Source organism: Opisthocomus hoazin, chromosome Z (assembly GCF_030867145.1).
Source record: "Opisthocomus hoazin isolate bOpiHoa1 chromosome Z, bOpiHoa1.hap1, whole genome shotgun sequence".
Taxonomy (NCBI): domain Eukaryota; kingdom Metazoa; phylum Chordata; class Aves; order Opisthocomiformes; family Opisthocomidae; genus Opisthocomus; species Opisthocomus hoazin.
This window is the reverse complement of record NC_134454.1, coordinates 22902815-22921588: the sequence shown is the minus strand read 5'-3', so window position 1 is coordinate 22921588 and position 18774 is coordinate 22902815.

Here is an 18774-nt window from a genome sequence, read left to right as displayed (position 1 = left end):
TTGTGTGCATGACTTTTGCTTTGTCTATTAAACGTCTTTATCTCAATCCATGAATTTTCTTACTTTTACTTTCCCAATTCTCTCCCCCATCCCATTGTGAGGGGTGTGAGCGAGCAGCTGTCTGGTGCTTAGCTGCCATCTGGGCTTAAACCACAGCAAGGTCCAAGTGGTAAAACTCCTAGGACAGAGAAACCATGGGAATGTAACTTGACACTGAGACACACATTATGACTGTCTAAATACTTGTAGGATTGTTTCCCATCATGCAAAGATCCATGGAAAATCTGCGCTCCATAGTTTAGGTATTGTCCCCTTGATTCTCTGTACTTCTGCCTCTACCCCAGGAAACTGCTGATAATTTACAACACTACTTCCTTCTGCCACTCAACACTTCCTCTGGAGTGCCTCCATGCAGTGTGGTTCAATAGGTTTCTACATTCATCATTGATCTTACATCCTCAGAACCTTTGATTGCGCTTGCAGGGCCATGGCTCCTAGATAATATCTGAAAAGTTTGAGAGTTTGTTTTGTTCCATGTTTAATTTCACAAAAAGAATTCATGTATTCTTGACCATAAGCAAAAAACTGTTTTGAAGGTCAAATTCTTTTTTGGTTAAATTCTCTGAATTCTGATTTTATATAATTTAACTTCAGGAATTAAGTAGATTTGTGTTGGTAAGTAAGCTAAAATAGTTTCTTGGATTCACAGGATTTCATAATGTGTATTAACTGATTTTGGGCACAAACTGAGGCACAGGAAGTTCCGTCTGAACATGAGGAAGAACTTCTTCCCTCTGAGGGTGATGGAGCACTGGAACAGGCTGCCCAGGGAGGTTGTGGAGTCTCCTTCTCTGGAGATATTCAAGAGCCGGCTGGACAAGGTCCGGTGCAGCCTGCTGTAGGTGACCCTGCTTCAGCAGGAGGGTTGGACTAGATGACCCACAGAGGTCCCTTCCAACCCCTACCATTCTGTGATTCTGTGATTCTGTGATGTGGCTTGCTGCGAAGACAAATATTCATTCCTCAGGAATTCTGAGATGATTGCAGAAGCGTTCTGTCTTCTGAACTAGGACAGCACTACTCTTGATGAGAGCATATTACTAGCTCTTCTACCATTTCTGAGTTTTGCAAATAAACAGAGTCTCCCAGGGAGATGTTAGCAACCCAAACGTAGACCTGGTACAAATCTTCTGGGCTATCCTAGCAAAGATACCACACTCATTTTTCAAAGCATGAGGCTTCTTATCCTCCTCAGGCAGGATCTCTCCCCAGTGAAAGAGCATGGGAGGTCAGGAAGTGCATGCAGAAGAGGTCATGATTGCTGTCCTACTTTTTATCTTGCTGTTGGAACATTCGCTTTTGACATTTATTAAGGACAGTCCCCTGTTTTCCATGACACCACTTCATGTCAGCTAGTCTTTGCTTATCAGATAAAGGGGGCAGACATTTATTCACTACTATAGCAGCTATGTGGACAGACTCAAGATATGTCACAAACATGGTAAGGTCTGTGTTTAGCCTTGCACTGATAGAAAATATAGTGTCACAAGATAAATGTCAATGAAAGTAGTGCTGAAGGCTGATCCTATTTATTATGGAAAGTGAACAGTGTTATCAAAGCTGCCAGGTGTAGAAGAGCCATTTAGTACAGACGACTTCAATATCTTTGAAAGGAATGAAATGAAGAGAACCCATTCAATTATGGCCAGGAATGACTCTTCACCCTTCCCCAAGACAATTATTTTAAGTGCTGGAAGGAGAGGAAATAGCTCATTATTTTAAGTGGCGAATTGCTTTCCATCCCTCCCAGATCTACTGGGAAAATATTTAACATGGAACAAACACAGCAGAATCAATAGTCTTCCTGTTGTCAGCTTTTAACAGTAACTTCACTAACATATATGGGTAGGGATCAAGGGGTAAAAAAATTCCCAGGCTCATTGATTTCCTGCCTAGAGAGGTAAAGGACACTGAAACTCTAGCACATTCCCAACGTGGTTGCATGCAATTTTCAGCTGAACATTTTCAGTTTATACCCTTGTTAAGTATAAACAAATGAATAGCAAACACCAGTGTCCATTAAGGTCAACCAAAATATCCTTCTCTGTTAGTGATGCTCTTTGTTTTCATGTGAAGTGGAAATCTATTCCCACTGTAGTAAGCATGCAGCAGACCTCCAATCTCATTTCAGCCTCAGCACAGTGGCTCTATGCCACCATCCAATTGGCAAGTTCAACCAAGTTAGTCTGTAGGTCTCTCCCAGCAAACCCATCAACCTAATTTTGCCTGGTCATCTGCTTCAACCTGGGTCCTTGATTGATCCCTAGCCCCAGTGGTCAGCCCTAAACCACTCTCAGCCATTCTGTTTGCCATTTTGTACATGGGTTTAGCAGCATCATTTGCTCTGAACCCGAACACACCCAAAATGTAGATTTACCCTGTGGAATGTTTTCAGCTGCTAAACCAAACTCTGCTAATGCAAATTCTGTTTGTCAAACCAGCAGATCAGTCCTTGCTGGTTTGAGCCCTAATCTGATAAAAACCAGTGACTCCTGGCAATCCCTAGGGCTTTTATAATTTGATTTATTTCTTTTAATATTAATTGATTTAATATTTTGTCTTTAGACAGACAACGTTCATCCAGATTAGCAAACCTGTTCCAGATGTTATCTATACTCTAGCACACACTTTCGTACAAAGCATCCCTTAAAGTCATCCACCTTAACATATACTCATCAATCCCAGCCAGGACCACAGTGACCTATATTTAAATGCCTTTTGATGACCTTAGCCACCTACCCTTCTCCATCAGCTTCAGTAAGCACAGACCTAGTCTTGAAAACTCTTCAAAAAAGCAATTCTTACTGCTTGTATTCCCTGCCACCATGAATATTAAATACAATACTGTCATTGCTTTATCCCATCAGCTTTCTATACATTGAGGTAAGACCGGGAGGAAGCTATCCAAATCAGTTGTAATGCTATACACAGGTACTCAAGTCTGAGTAAAGACTCTAGTTACAGCACTGGCTGTGCTTGCATGGCCTATACCTAGAATTCTGTAGTTAACACCAGTCACTGTGAGCATTAAACTTAGCTGGGCAGCCTCTACAAAGCCTAACTTTCTAAGTCCAGCTGATCCCCTCCCACTGGCTTGAACTGGTTAATCCATAGCTTCCCAGTCTTGGTTAACATCTTTACCGGTCTTGTTTAACATCTTTATCGATAGGCTGGATGAGAGGGATTGAGTGCTCCCTCAGTAAGTCTGCAGATGACACCAAGCTGGGCGGGAGTGTTCTGCTTGAGGGTAGGAAGGCTCTGCAGAGGGATCTGGACAGACTGGATCAATGAGCCGAGGCTGACTGTATGAGTCCAACAAGGCCAGTTGCTGGGTCCTGCACTTGGGTCAGAACAACCCCATGCAACGCTACAGGCTTGGGGAGGAGTGGCTGCAAATCTGCCCAGTGGAAAAGGATCTTGGGGTGTTGGCTGACAGTCAAGTGAACATGAGCCAGCAGTGTGCCCAGGTGGCCAAGAAGGCCAACGGCATCCTGGCTTGTATCAGGAACAATGTGGCCAGCAGCAGTAGGGAGGTGGTCGTGCCCCTGCGCTCAGCACTGGTGAGGCTGCACCTTGAGTACTGTGTTCAGTTTTGGGCCCCTCGCTACAAGAAGGACATCAAGTTACTGGAGCATGTCCAGTGAAGTGCGGTGAGGCTGGTGAGGGGTCTAGAGCACAAGTCTTATGAGGAGTGGCTAAGGAAGCTGGGGCTGTTTATTTTAGAGAAGAGTAACTAGAAATAGGATGAGAGGCAATGGCCTCAGGTTGTGTCAGGGGAGGTTTAGATTGAATATTAGGAAAAATTTCTTTACTGAAAGAGTGGTCAGGCATTGGAATAGGCTGCCCAAGGGGTTGGTTGAGTCCCCATCCCTGGAGGTGTTCAAACAATGTGTAGGTGTGGCAGTTCGGGATATTGTTTAGTAGGCATGGTGATGTTGGGTGGATGGTTGGACTTGATGATCTTAGAGGTCTTTTCCAACCTATGATTCTATGATTCCCTTAGTTAGGCAAGTAAGAAGATCAATAGCCACTGGTCACAGCAGTTACCTAGCAAGGACTGTAGCCTAAATCACCTGTCCTGGTGTTTCCTGATCCTAATTAAACTCTGCCTGCCTGGGAAGAAGAGACAGATTGCAGTCTGCGGAGGTGGCTAAGCCTAAAGATCAGGTGATCACATTTAGGTTTGATTTCAGACTAAGGTTAATGGCAGCCAGCTGACTGTTGCCACCACAGACATAAATTTTGCCAGGTGGCTCTGCATGGGTCTGTGAATTCTTAAATTCAGTCAGACATCTCAAGCCTACTTTTCTTGTCTGTATGAATCCTAACTTCTTGGAGGATCTCCTGGCACCAACCTTTCCCCTAGCTGATCTGCTTTATTTTACGCTTGTTTCTCTGATAACCTGTATCTAGCAATGTCTGAAAGCATTGATTTTAGATGGAACAACACCATGCCTAGCCATAGTTGAAGAATCTGTCAGCCCAAATTCTAACCCCAGAATATGGTTAAGGATTTCGATTCTCTTTCTCCTTTTTTCGGAATTTGCTTCATGAAAAGAGATACAGAAGTATGGTCTATGCCAATGAATAACCTGGGATAGAGAGATGCGGAGGTTATACAGGCTGGCTTTATGTGCCGTTTAGAGACACAGAAAGTCTTTTGACTTAGACAGTAATGGCATTTGCCGTATACAATGATAAATTAATTGAAGAAACTGAATCTTTATTGAAGTATCTTTTCACTTAAAAATACATGGTGTTGTGAAGTAAATAGTCATGGAAGCATTTGGCTTTTGAGCCCGTAAAGTGTTATTCTGAAAATCTGTTTTGTTTCTAGAATACAGTCTTTCGTCTGTAAACTCTTTTCACTGAAGTAAGTACAAGTCCGGAAGGAAATACCCTCATTAGTTTTATGGTGTCATAGATATCCTTTCAGACCCTTATCCCTATGGAGCAAGAAAAGATGGAGTCAAAATGCAGTCATGATCTCGCTCTTTCCCTGGTGCCTTGGTTTCATTCCTCAGGCATCAAATGAGTCGTGTCTACACAGATCATCTGTAATGAACCCATCTCTCAGGGACTATAAGCAGTGTATCCCCTAGGTAGCTTCAAGTGAAAATTCAACATCACTAACACCTGGTGGCAGTGGACCAAAATTTCCCTCTTCTCTTCTAGACTGCACATACCTGGGACAACAAAGCAATTTCATTTGAGATCTACTGGACTCCATTTGCTTTTCTGGGGTGGAGAAGCTAATTGAGAAACCAGAAGCTGTGCCTGGAAGTGCCTGAACACAGGAGCTGAAGTTAATCTGCTTGTTAAAAGCCGCAGAAAGGGTTGGAGGGTTGCAAAGCTGAGGAGGCCAGGTGCAGGCAGCACAGCCCATCGCCGGGACCCTGCGTGATGCCCTACTGCAGCAGCGCTCTGGAATACTGACGTCTCGTGGCATGCCGGGACCAGGTACCAGCACCGGGGACTCATGGCCCTGGCAGTGGGGACCCCCAGCCACACTGCAGCCACTCAGCCTGCAGAGCTGCTGGGCGGCTGGGGAGTCCCAAGCCCGGACCCTGAAAGTAGCCCTGGAAACGAGAGCTGCGCTGGCTGCTGTGTCCAGCTCCTAGGGAAGACCTGTGAACATCCAGCGCTGTGCTGTTTTCCTCCTGGGATTTTAGAGGCTACTGCCCGCAGAAAGGGGCGATTAGAAGAGGCTGTTTCGGTTCGGATTTGGAGCTTTTGAGAAAGTTATGAGGAGGCATAGCATGTTATTTATTTCCACAAAATACATGGATGTCAAACAATAAACAAGATTGTTTGCTGTCCTGAAAAGGAAGCTGTACTAGAGTGATAGATTAAGAGCTACAGAAAGACCCGTGCAGGAGGGAAAGTACAGCTGTTTAAATACAGGCAAATATTTCCACGATGGAATACTTGTTACTCCTTTTTTAAACATCTTCCCAAAACTTGATCAAAGCAAGTGAAACTCAGTTACATTTTAGCTCTCATCTCCCTTTATGCCTTCCCATCCCTGAATCTTTCTTAATTTTATTTTTTTCTTCTTTTTTTTTTTTTTTTTTTTTGGTGTCAGCAAAGCAGTCAGTTATCCTACTTTGGATGGAATTTTTCAAGTTAAACATTGGATGAAAGTATTTTTCCAGAAAGCAAAGTTTCCCCTCAAATATATGAAGTTTGTCCACATGCAGAGGTCCTGCTTTCAGAAGGCGTGATGCCGGCCATCAGAAGTCCTTTGAGAACTCAGATAGTGAACAGACATTATGCACAAAGATAACTTTCCCACTGTATGAACCAGCAATAACCACTGTCTTTGTCTGTCCCCTGTTCTTGTTTATGGAGGTCTCCTGATCTGTCCAGCTCTCCAATACTGTCATCACCGGTAACTCTTTGCAGGTTTCCAACCTGCTGGCTGATGACATATTGGAATAGCAAACTCTCCCTTTTCGTGTGATCTGACCAATTAGCCTCGGCACTGTTGGGCTGCATCTGAATCAGGGCTGAGAGAGGAGGCAGAACAAGAGGGATCTTTTCACGGTAAAAGGGGGTGAACTACTGGACACCAACCAGTCAGGCCTGGGGAGCTCCCGCAGCCTCACATGACTCAAGCAAATGTCAGAGATGAGGTTCTGGCTACACAGGGTGTAAAATACAACCCCTGAAGACGATAATTGACATGACCCTGAGATGCCCAGCTTCACAGCATTCGTGCCACCTATCCATTATTGGTTCATTACCAAAAACAACATTTGAACTTTGCTTTCCATGTCGTTATTCTTCATTGTGCCTCATTTTACTTCATCTCATCTTCTGTAGCTAAGAGGACAGACTTCATTATTCCTGCCACTTCACTAACATCTGAAGGGTAAGAGCTGTAGTTAATATTTATGGCTATTTGCCTCTAGATCAGAAACAGTTTTGAGGTAATTTTGGGCAGAAAGAGCACTTGATGTCTGTGATGAAGCTGAAATGTGAAGTACTCGCCTCTCTGACCCCAAATTTCCACTGCTAGGAAAGAGATTTTAAAGGGCCCATTAAAGGTAATTATAATAAGCCTCCGAATGATGACAGAACATGTGGAAAATTTACTCAAAAACTGAAACCCATCAGCGAATCACTGCTTCAGCCTCTTTGCAGTAGTCCATGGCCTAATTTTAGCCAGTTTCCAAATTATAATTGATCAATAATTACCATCCAGGTTTTGCAAGACTGGGTGAACAGGTCTCGTGCTGAGATGGCAATCTCTTCTGCTTACCCTTCCAGGGAACACCGCAGGGGAAAGGCACAGTGACACGAGCTGCATGGTGGTCTGCAGAGAACCTCGGGGAACAGATGTGCTCCAGAGCAATGGAGTTGCTGTAGGTTACCGCCAGCACCAAACCAAGCTGAGGTGAAAGTCCAGGCCAGGGGCTGCCGCCGAGTGATGGTGTCCAGCTGAAACAGTTCTGTCTGGCCACTTTTATGCCAGCTTGGCTGTTACCAGCATCACTTCTCTGAATTCTTATTCAGCTGAAGAAGTGATGCTCTTGTTACAGGCCCTGCTGCTACAGCTGCTGATTTATCTTCCAAGACTGCCAGAGGAAAAAAAAATTAGCACTGCTAAAAAGGACGATTTCAGATCATAAATTGCTAATATCAAATAGTATCGGTCTTTAGCAGGACCTCATTTTCTTCTCACTTGTAGATGCAGGGATAAAAAAGGACAACAAACTAATGACTGCTTTGCCCGCGTTGAAGAAGAAGAGAATGACTGCCAGTGGACAGCATTTACTTGCCCTTGTGAACCAGGAACTGCAGGCACCAGACAGCTCGGCAGGTACCTTTTCTGCTAAGGATTTGCTTTTAAAATAGGAGCTTGCGACAATTTAAGTGGCGTCGAAATGAAAAAGCAGCCAGGCCTCCCATGGAGCGGGAAGCGGAGGGGCACAAACGAGCCCACCTTTATAGAAATCTGCGCCCGGAGTTCGCGGTGACGGGGGAAGGGGGGGGGGGACGGGGAGTCTCTGCCCCGTGCCAGGGCGGGGCGCCCCCTGGCGGCCGGCGGCGAACCCTGGGTGCGGGCGCAGCGCCAGGGAATGCTGCTGGGAGCGATCCTGAAGCCGTGCCGAGGGGAAGAGTGCGGCCCCTAAGGAGGCGTGAAGTGGAAATTCCCCCTTATTGTAAACACGAGACTCTTGCTTTACACTGAAATGCAATTTCTCCGCAGGCATTAGCACGGGTGACCTTTTTTTGCCATACAAATTAATAAATGAGAACTGCAGAGGATCCCTGTCATCCAATGTCTGGCTGAAACCAGCATCTTCACTTTTTGATTCGTGCATGACACAGTAACTCAATCACTCGATGCTATTTAGTTTAATTTCATTCTTTGTCTTTAACTGTGCTGCTCATACCGAGAATCGCTGCTATATATTGATTTGTAGACTATGTTAGAAAGAGACAAAATTCCGCTTGGAGGCTTTAGGTGCAGTGATATTGTTTGGATCTACTTTTTTTTCTGGTATATTATCTGGTAGTCTAGAAAGATTGTTTTTACTGCGAACTTCAAACTTAATAGCCTGAGACCATTTGAGCTACAACACAACTTTCAACTTTTAAACAAATATTTTCTCCCCCTCCTGTCTTCTCCTTTGAGATTTTTTTCTTTGGAAAAATTTTCTTCAGCACAAGGCCTTTTATCTATATCAGTAGTTTTCTCTCAACCTTTCTGAACTGAAGCAAAACAAAACTTCACACCAGTAGTAAACAGAAAGTTTGTGTGGACATCTTAAAATCCTCTTAGGCAACCATCCCAGCACCAGCTCAGCCTCAAACTGAGGATGTTTAATTCCACATCATTGCTGCTGTCTATCTTCTCAGCTTCCTTTACTTCAAGCAAAGGACTATGGATCCCTGCTGTACTGAACAGGGGCACTGACTTCAGCAAGATACCAGTCCCATCCCTTGCAGAGCTCTTGCTAGTTATAAAATCCAAATCTGTGCCTGGCTGATTGCCAAAGGTCTTAAAAGTCAGTTTCTGTGTGCCTGCAAACCTAACTTACTGTAAAATTACTGTTTAGACCCCCTTCTTTGCCCCCTTCTTTGCCCCCAGCACTTGAGGTGTCAAGGGGGAAAAGAGATGCACGTAACTGGAGTTGGCTGTGACTTACCTTAGATACCCCTGGGCATGAAGGGTGGGATTGGCAGGATGACAAAAGCAGTGCACACTATGCGTATTTAAAAATCTACACAGAAATCAATCCAAGGTTTATTTTAGTCGGAACTGTGCTATTTTAATTCCCTCCAATAAGCAGCAAGAAGCGCATATTGTGAAAGCTGTTTCCCTTTTCCATAAACCAGCACCTGAACAAAGCATCTAAAGCCAGCACTTTTGTTCTAAAGTGGAGGTTAAATGAGATTTCAGGTTAAAATTCAGTTTTAAGAAAGGAGATCCATACATTTTGCTCAAAGTTAATATTTTGAAAGTGAATGACTCAGTTTTAATCAGGCTTCATTGCCAAATTGTTCTTTTGGTAGTGAAATGTTTAGCTGGGAGACATTTTTTGGACAATAGAAGATATTAAGATGACAAATTGGACATACTTCAGCAATAAATCTCATTTTGGGAGTCATTCAAATTCTATGTCAACTTAAAGGCATTATTAGCCAGTGTTGCTTAGCCCCTGCATGTGCAGGAGAGGTGAAACTGCTAGGGTTAGAAATGTTTATCTAAGTTACAAAAATTGCTCAGCTTTGTGTCCAAAGCAGGTTTTCATGCAAGTTATGATTTTACAATTCACCATTAAAAGGAAGTTAATTATACAGCTGGATTGCCCACCAGCTTCCACGAAATTCTTCACTCTGCCTTTGAAAATCTTTTCTTTTGCGTAGGAATACCAGTTTGTAAGGGATTTTTTTCTCCAGATGCTGCCTTTACTGTAGGCAGCCAACGTACAGATTCTTTTGAACTTCCAGGATATATGGTACATTTATTGAACAAACTATACTACATCCTATGACCAACTGCCTTTGCTGTTTTCACACTAACTTCACATGGTGGCATACAGTTTTCTGTTATGAGCTTGTTTACAATGCTTTTTATCCTTTACTGGACAATTTTGCATGTGGGAATAGAAATTCATGTTACTGAAATGTAGGAGAAGAGGGAAGATATCATTACTGTGCCATTTCACTTCCTCTCACCTTTCTTCAAATCTGAAAGTTCACAAGGTATTTCTGTAGGTTATCTTTCTTGCTCTGTGTGTTCTCTTCCAGTACTGTCCAAGGGGTGATGACTATCCATGCAGTGTGGTCATGTGCATCAACACCTCTCTTGAAAGAATGAAATAAGGCTGATTCAGTCTTCGAAATTCTGCTAGTAGAGGGTTATAGGAACCAGCCCTATAGCCCTGGTACTTTTTTCAATACTATATTATCATCTCTCCTCTAGTTAACGCTCTTCCCAGTTTGCATAGCCTATTCCAATTCCTAATCTTTAAGGCTTTAAGCACATGGCACTTTATCAAAGGCTTCAGTGTCAATATATTTCCTAATAAAATCTTTGAATTATCTTATCAAAGACAGCTATTAAGCTAGCTAAAGTGTTCTAACATTGATAAACCTGTGCGGCATTTGATTCCAGTTGTGTTTTTCACAGTTTGTTTTGGAGACAGTCATGCTATTGAGTCTAAATTAATAAGCTTGTAGTTTCACAGAACATTTTTACTTTCCTTTCCCCGTAAAATACTGCTGACCTGATAAAACTGCTCAAACACTTTACAGATGGACTTACTGTTTCATATGTAATTTTGAGGTTCTTGGATGGAAATTACCTGCTATCTTGATGCAGATGTATTGTTTATTTTCTGTCTTGTAAAGCAATTTCTGTCTCTCATTCCATAAACCTTTAACTCTTTCTGTACATCAGCACAGTTCATCTTGCTGAAAATGGAGGTTGACTACTACTGACACAGAAAAATGTATCTGGATCATGGTAATCTTGACTTTGCATGTACTGCGTTTTCATTTATATGATCAAAGAACTTTTACAATATTTCGTTACCAAGGTCAAATGCAGCTTTGGCAGCTTTCTTTTTAATATCCACAATTCCTGGCCTCAGTTGCTTTTCTCTCATGCATATTCACAGAACCTCTATTCGTTTAATATTGTCTGGGGAGAATCTGAATGATGGTTTCATTATTTGAATCCACTAGTTACAGTCTACTAATTTACTTTTTCTAACAGAAATTAATTTCAAAAGCCAATCTTTGGTACTGTTAGAGAATGAAGAAGGCAAATAAGCATAAAAAATCATTAACATCCCCAGTTGTAGGAGAAACCAAAGAGGCCTAAAAATCACTTTTTTCCTCTTTTTTTTTTGGTGATACAGTCACTGCAATGTAAGTCAAAACAATAACAATATAACATTTCACTAGGCCAATAACTATTTGTGGAAAAAGGGTCTCACTATTTTAGTTCCCTTAGCGTCATTATCAATATTTATTCAGCAATCTCCAAATTTTACACAAAGTACACTGTTCTAATTTGTGTGAGAGTTTCTGTCTGACAAGACTATGGAGATCTCTGCTCATCTCTAAATCCGAGTCTCCTTTCAGTTTTTCCTTAATGGTGCCAACCCTTTGCTAGCTATGTCACAGTTCCTTTTGGCATGGTCATGAGTTCAACATGAACTTAGCTCTATTTTCTCATAATTTCCAGATATGCTTTACAGCTGCCTTATGGAACCCTTATAAAATAATCCTTTGTGAGAAGAACAGGGAGAAAAAGTCACGAGGAGAAGTGACATCACATACTTCGTAACTGTGGCATCTAGGACTTCTCAGTTAGTACTTTTTTTTCCAGCTTTTCACTTCCTCTCTTCTCCCAGCGACTTGTGCCACCTGTTCTTGCCTCCATATAACAAGTGAAAGCCTATAGTTTGCATAAGCTCAATTTTCTGGTGTTCATTTATTTTTCTTAATTTTCTCATATGCAGGCCATTTCAGGTTTCAAACCTGGAACAGTTTTTCCCCATCAGATATTAGCTCAGGAAAAAACACCAGCTTCGATGAATGGCAGGAACTTTTTCTCCACACCCAGTTCGGAGTACTGCAAATAGTGACCAAAGAAAGCAGGACTTGTAAGACTTTTATCAAGAATGGGTCACACACACCAGTTCTCCACTTCCCTTCCCCCTTTAACTCCTGTGCTTGCTGTTCCTTTTATTTTAAGTCTGTTATAAAAATCTTCATTGCTTCTTTCATTTATGTGTGGCCGCTGTACTAGCAGGCAGGTCTCCTAATCCTCTGACCCACAAGACTCATAGTCTGCTCAAAACATCAGAGTATGCTTTTGCTTAAAGGATTGAATGGCTTTAATGGCTAATGTTCTCTTCACAAGATCTGATTTTGCCGTGCTGTTTTCCTGCTGCTATCAAGCTGCTGTATGCTTCTCTTCATTCACTGAAGTGAAATCACTTTGCAAGGGAAGCTCTATTATCTTCATTTTATAAATGAGGCAAATGAGTCCCAGAGGTAAGAATACACTAGCTAAGAACATTCAGCAGGTCAGTAACAGAGCTAAGAATAAAATCCAGGTCTCTTGACCACAATCCAAAGTACATTGGATCACCCTGCTTTAATCCACTGAGGTCACTGAAATGAGTGACTCGTTAAGTTACTGCTCAGTGCAAGCAAGAATGGCAGAAACAGACGTTTAAGTTGAAATCAAAGCTGCTGCTTGTGTACTTGAAATACTGATTGGCTAGACTGAAGTGAAACCCAAAGCGCAATCCAAAATACCTTTGTCTAATTTACTTTTGTGCTGTGGGTGTGACAGTTATGTGTGTAAGTTTTTGTTGTTCTCCATGGCCCATGCTTGGTAAGATGGGTTAAGATGATAACCCATCTTCCTCTCGCCTAGCCAAGTGTACATGTCTTCCTATTTACATCGTTCTTAATGTATAAATTATGTTTCTCCTTGCAACTAAGAAAATGTGCTTTGAGTACACTGGGTAGTCACTGAAACCATTGAGGTTAAGACAGCGTGTAAAAGGCGAGATCCTTGCTTTTGCCTGAGAACATAATGTCTAGGAGAGCTGCCTCATACTGAAGGAGCTCCATCCGAATTACTTGCCATCTCTCTTAAAGCTGGGATCAGACAGAAAGAGAGACAAGAGACAGCTTGACTTCACAGTCTGACTATTAGAGGGTGAGTATGTGTTGTGGGATTCAGTAGTCTGAACTCAGGAACATCTCTATGTCAGCTAATGCCTGCTAATTTGGATGCAATAAGCCATCATAGGAAGACAATCAGATAATATATGATTATCTGAGTTATGATGAGAGAGAGGAGGTGAGTCTTGAAGCCAGATTCCTCAAGCCCTACCTCAGGCTGTAAAGACAGGTGTTAGTTTGTTGCTCTTCTACTGGCTCCTGTTGAATAAATTCAACAGTCGTTATGTATGGCTATTTTTCCAAGTCTATTTTCTACAGTCTGATGCCTAGGGCCTTCTCTCAAAGTACAAAAGATGTGGGTTTAAATTCCCACAGGAGAGAACCGAAGCAAGGTCTCTCATTGCTAGGGTGAATGCCCTGCCATGGGGATAGTGAGAGAGAGAGAAAGGGAGCGATAAAGTGAAAAATCAAAATAAAGATAAAAGAAAGGCAGCTGCCAGCTGTCTTTTCAAATGGATGTCCCCTTAAGGCAGCTGTGTTTGAACATACAGCTGAAGTGTCTGTATGCTGGATTGGCTTCTCAGTGGTGAAACTTTTTTCACAGATCCACCTAAAAGCAGCAATAAAATCAAAACTGCATTCTGTGAATACAGTTGGATTTCAAATACACTGTTCCCCTCAGAATTCCCTTGTAGCTCACTGACTGGCACACTGGCTATTTTGAAACACATTTCCACTAGACTAGCCAAGGTGTCTAGTTGTATTCTGAATTCTGCTTCCGTCCCATTCTAGACTTGATGTTTTTGCATAAGTACCTGTCCTGTCCCACTCAGAGGGTAAAGGGGAAGGTGAACATTTTAATTCTCTGTGCAGTACTGAGAGTCATAACAACGACCAAGAGGCTTCAGTAAAACCAAAGCCTTACTTGGAAGGCAGTGGAATTACAAAAATGATAGCTTTGGAACTTCATAACATTACTTTTAGTGCAGTGGGGTTGGAAGTGGGTATTGACTTGGCAAAGGTTTCAACAACACAATGTCTGATTTCACAAAACTGCAGAACATGATAGATTGACAAACTTGTAACATTACCCTTATGTGCCAAAAAAATCAGAGATGAAGAAAGAGGGGAAAGCAAGAGAAGAAATAAGAGAAAAGATGTCACCACCCTTGGATCCAGCAGTGGCCGCTGAGCTGGTGGTTGGTTTCCTCTGGTGGTGGGCATGCGCCCGGTGGTCAGAGTTCTCTGGTGGTGGGAGCGCACAGCAAAGGGCTAGACGCCTTTCCTTTTACACTCTTTGGATGCCTGTCACATATCTTCCTGAAAGTTCTAGAAAATCAGTCAGTGGGCAAGGGTGGAGGGGAGGTCTTGGTGGTCTCACAGCCCCCCCCCCCCCCAAAGGCAAGTGCTTAACATCCTTGCCTATGTGACATAGCTGGATTTTGCAAGTCGACACCCTGCCTCCACAGGGTTTTGCTCCTCTTCCACACTCTCTTATCAAGATTAGGAAGTTCCCAAAGCACAGCGCCCAGTTTAGAAGTTTGCTTAATTTGAGCATCTTTATCCGTTTCTCAAGACGTATGTTTGCAACAATCACCCACCCGGCCTGGGGCTGCACAGTACCTCGTAAAAGAATTCTGGGTATAAGGGCTAGGTGAAGTCAGATGTCATTGGCTGTTGTCAAATTAAGTAAATTTCACCAGATTTTACAGAAGTTACATGAAAAAGTCTTGCAGATGAGCCCTGAAGAACTCTGGAATTCTATTAAAATCAACACAGAATTAGCATTGCAGAGGTGACTTATTGATGTCTAGTTGTGATGAAAGAGGAGGTGAAGCCTGAAACAAACATACCAAGACAGCTGACTGTCCTGGGTTTGGCCAGGACAGGGTTAATTTTCACCGGAATCCAGGAAGGGGCACAGCCGGGGGGTGGGGGCTGACCCCACCTGGCCAAACAGAGCCCGGTATTCCATACCATGTGACGTCACGCTGGGTTCCGGGGGGGGGGGGGGGGGCGCGGCGGGAACGCACTCGGGGCTTGGGGGGATGTGGCGCCGGTGCTGTCTGGTTCCTGCGGTTCGTTGTTGTGTTTTCTCCTTATTTGTATCATTGTTGTTCCTGTTTTCCCTCTGTTTGCTGTTCTGTTAAACTGCCCTTATCCCGACCCATCAGTTTCTGCCTCTTTCTTTTCATTCTCCTCCGCACGCCGGCGGGGGGAGGGGCGGCCGCGTGGCGCTTTTGTTGCCGGCGGCAGCCGAAACCAAAACATTAAATTGGCGCCCAGACGTGGAGCGGGGATAACGGCAGGGCTGAGCAGCGGGTGTTAAAAGTGCTTTCATAGATTTTGTTAAATTTTGTTGTAGGCATTCTGTGTTACCTAAATAGTCGCCGATAAAAATGTTTCTGTCTTTCATCAGATGGTTGTGGTTTTTGAATCCGTACTTGCTGTACTTGTTCCCTGTGGTGCTATTCATCGTCACGGGGAAAAGGATCAGGATTATGATTTTACTGTACTGTACGATATCGACTTATGACATGATGACGTCAATGTGCATGAAATTAGGCTTGTGTTTGCATGCGGCACTGCGGTCATTTCCGTACCTCAGACCCTATGTCTTAGAATTTGTTAGTAATCAAACCCAATCTGTGGGGAAAACCGAAGGGGATACCTTCCCCCACTCTTTCACCCCCCCTCTCTTCCTCAGGCTGGTCCTAACTGCTTTTGAGAATTTCGAGTACCCGTGGGATGCTCAGGCCAGCACTCTCCTTTTGTTCTGCCTCCTGAATGGGTTTCAGCTTTTGTTTAGGGTTAAGCAAGTCGTTAAGAACATGGTGCAGAGACCTGCCCCGGGGCCGGATAGCTGTGAGTGGCTGGGTGTGTGGGACAGCATGGGCAAGTACCTAGGGCAGTGGGCACCTCCGGTGTTTTTTAAACTCACCCCTGAGGAAGTACAGGATCCGGACAAACTAGTAAAGTATCTGCAAAAAGTGTGCTGCCACCCTGGGAACTCCAGAGAGACACAGATCACCGCAACGTGCTGGGGTCTGGCCCACGCCTACCGAGCCCTGTTCAACACTGTTCAGTGCCTTAAGGGGGAAAGGGGGGGAAACGAAGCAGCAGGCACTGCAGCTGGCGCTGCCCCCCCAGTCGGCCCTGCAGCCCCTCCAGCCCAGCAGGCAGTCCCAGCCCCCCCGACCGGCACCACGGCTGCTGCAGCCACAGATGCAGGGTCTGCCTCGGTTTCCCCAGCGGACACAGCAGCTGCTCCAGCCCCAGCTCCAGCCACAGGCACAGTGACTGAGCCCAATGACCAACCTGTGCAGGTAGCAGTCGCCCCCGTAAAACTAAAGAAAGATGCAAAGAGAGCAGATCGCTCCGGGAGGGATGATGATGAGCCAGGGTCATCATGGGAGATAGAGACAGAGATCATCACCCGGTCCCTGTCCCTGGGCGAGCTGCGAGACATGCGGAAAGATTTCAGCCGCCACCCAGGCGAGCACATTGCCACCTGGCTGCTGCGGTGCTGGGATAACGGGGCCAGCAGCTTGGAGTTAGAGGGCAAGGAAGCCAAGCAGCTGGGATCCCTGGCCAGGGATGGGGGCATTGACAACGCCATTGGGAAAAAAGAACAAATCCTCAGCCTCTGGAGGAGACTTCTGTCAGGCGTGAGGGAGAGGTACCCCTTCAGTGACGATTTTGTATGCTATCCTGGCAAGTGGACCAATATGGAAAGGGGTATTCAGTACTTGAGGGAATTAGCTGTGCGGGAGCTGGTTTACTGTGACACAGACGATGAGCAGGTACCCACAGACCCAGATGAACTTAAGTGCTCACAATCCATGTGGAGGAAGTTTGTGCGGAGCGCACCCTCCTCACATGCTAACTCACTGGCAGTTGTAAACTGGAAAGGTAAAGACGCACCAACAGTGGATGAGGTGGCTGTCAGACTCCGCCAATACGAGGAAAGTCTCTCTTCCTCCCTTGTCTCAGCTGTGAATAAACTGGCCCGACAGTTCCAGCAATTCAAAGAGGATATGTCCTACTCCCCACCTGTGCGGGCCCGCATCTCAGCTATTAGGGGCAAGCGTTTCTCTGCTCAGGAGAGACAGTAGAGAGGCTACACACCACGGGGCACCCTGTGGTTTTACCTGCGTGACCACGGAGAGGACATGAGGAAGTGGGATGGAAAACCCACCTCAAGTCTAGAGGAACGAGTCCGTGAGTTGCGAGGTAAAACAATCACCAAAGGGGTTTCTGTTAGGAAAAGTGCCGCTCCAGTTTCCAGAAGCCAGCTCTCCAGACCAGGTAGACAGTTTGACCTTGATTCCGATCCTCTGGAGGGGACCTCCAAGTCATTTTTACAGCAGGTGAGCAGCAAATTCTCTGACGAGGATTAGAGGGGCCCTGCCTCCAGCCAGGTGGAGGAAAGGGACAACCGTGTCTATTGGACGGTGTGGATTCGGTGGCCTGGCACGTCAGATCCACGAGAGTATCAAGCTCTAGTGGACACTGGTGCACAGTGTACTTTAATGCCATCAGAGTTCAAAGGGTCAGAGTCCATTTGCATTTCGGGAGTGACAGGGGGGTCCCAAGAGCTGAGTCTACTGGAGGCTGAAGTAAGCCTCACTGGGCAGGACTGGCAGAAGCACCCCATTGTAACTGGCCCCGAGGCTCCGTGCATCCTTGGGATAGACTATCTTAGGAGAGGCTATTTCAAGGACCCAAAGGGGTATCGTTGGGCTTTTGGCATAGCTGCTGTGGAGACGGAAGAAATTAAACAGCTGTCCATTTTGCCTGGTCTCTCGGAGGATCCTTCCGTTGTGGGGTTGCTGAGGGTTGAAGAACAACAGGTACCCATCGCGGCCACAACGGTGCACCGGCGACAGTATCATACCAACCGAGACTCCCTTCTCCCCATTCATCAGCTGATCCGCCAGCTGGAGAGTCAAGGAGTGATCACCAAAACTCGCTCACCCTTTAACAGTCCCATATGGCCAGTAAGAAAATCTACTGGAGAGTGGAGACTGACAATAGACTACCGTGGCCTGAATGAAGTCACACCACCGCTGAGTGCTGTCGTGCCAGACATGCTAGAACTTCAATATCAGCTGGAGTCAAAGGCAGCCAAGTGGTACGCTACAATTGACATCGCTAATGCATTCTTCTCCATCCCTTTGGCAGCAGAGTGCAGGCCACAGTTTGCTTTCACCTGGAGGGGCATCCAGTACACCTGGAATCGACTGCCCCAGGGGTGGAAACACAGTCCCACCATTTGCCATGGACTAATCCAGACTGCACTGGAAAAGGGTGAAGCCCCAGAATATCTGCAGTACATTGACGACATCATTATATGGGGCGACACAGCGGAGGAGGTTTTTGAGAAAGGGGAGAAAATAGTTCAGATCCTTCTGAAAGCCGGTTTCGCCATTAAGCGAAGTAAAGTCAAGGGACCTGCGCAAGAGATCCAGTTTTTGGGAATAAAATGGCAGGATGGGCGCCGTCAAATCCCAATGGATGTCATCAACAAAATAGCAGCTATGTCTCCAC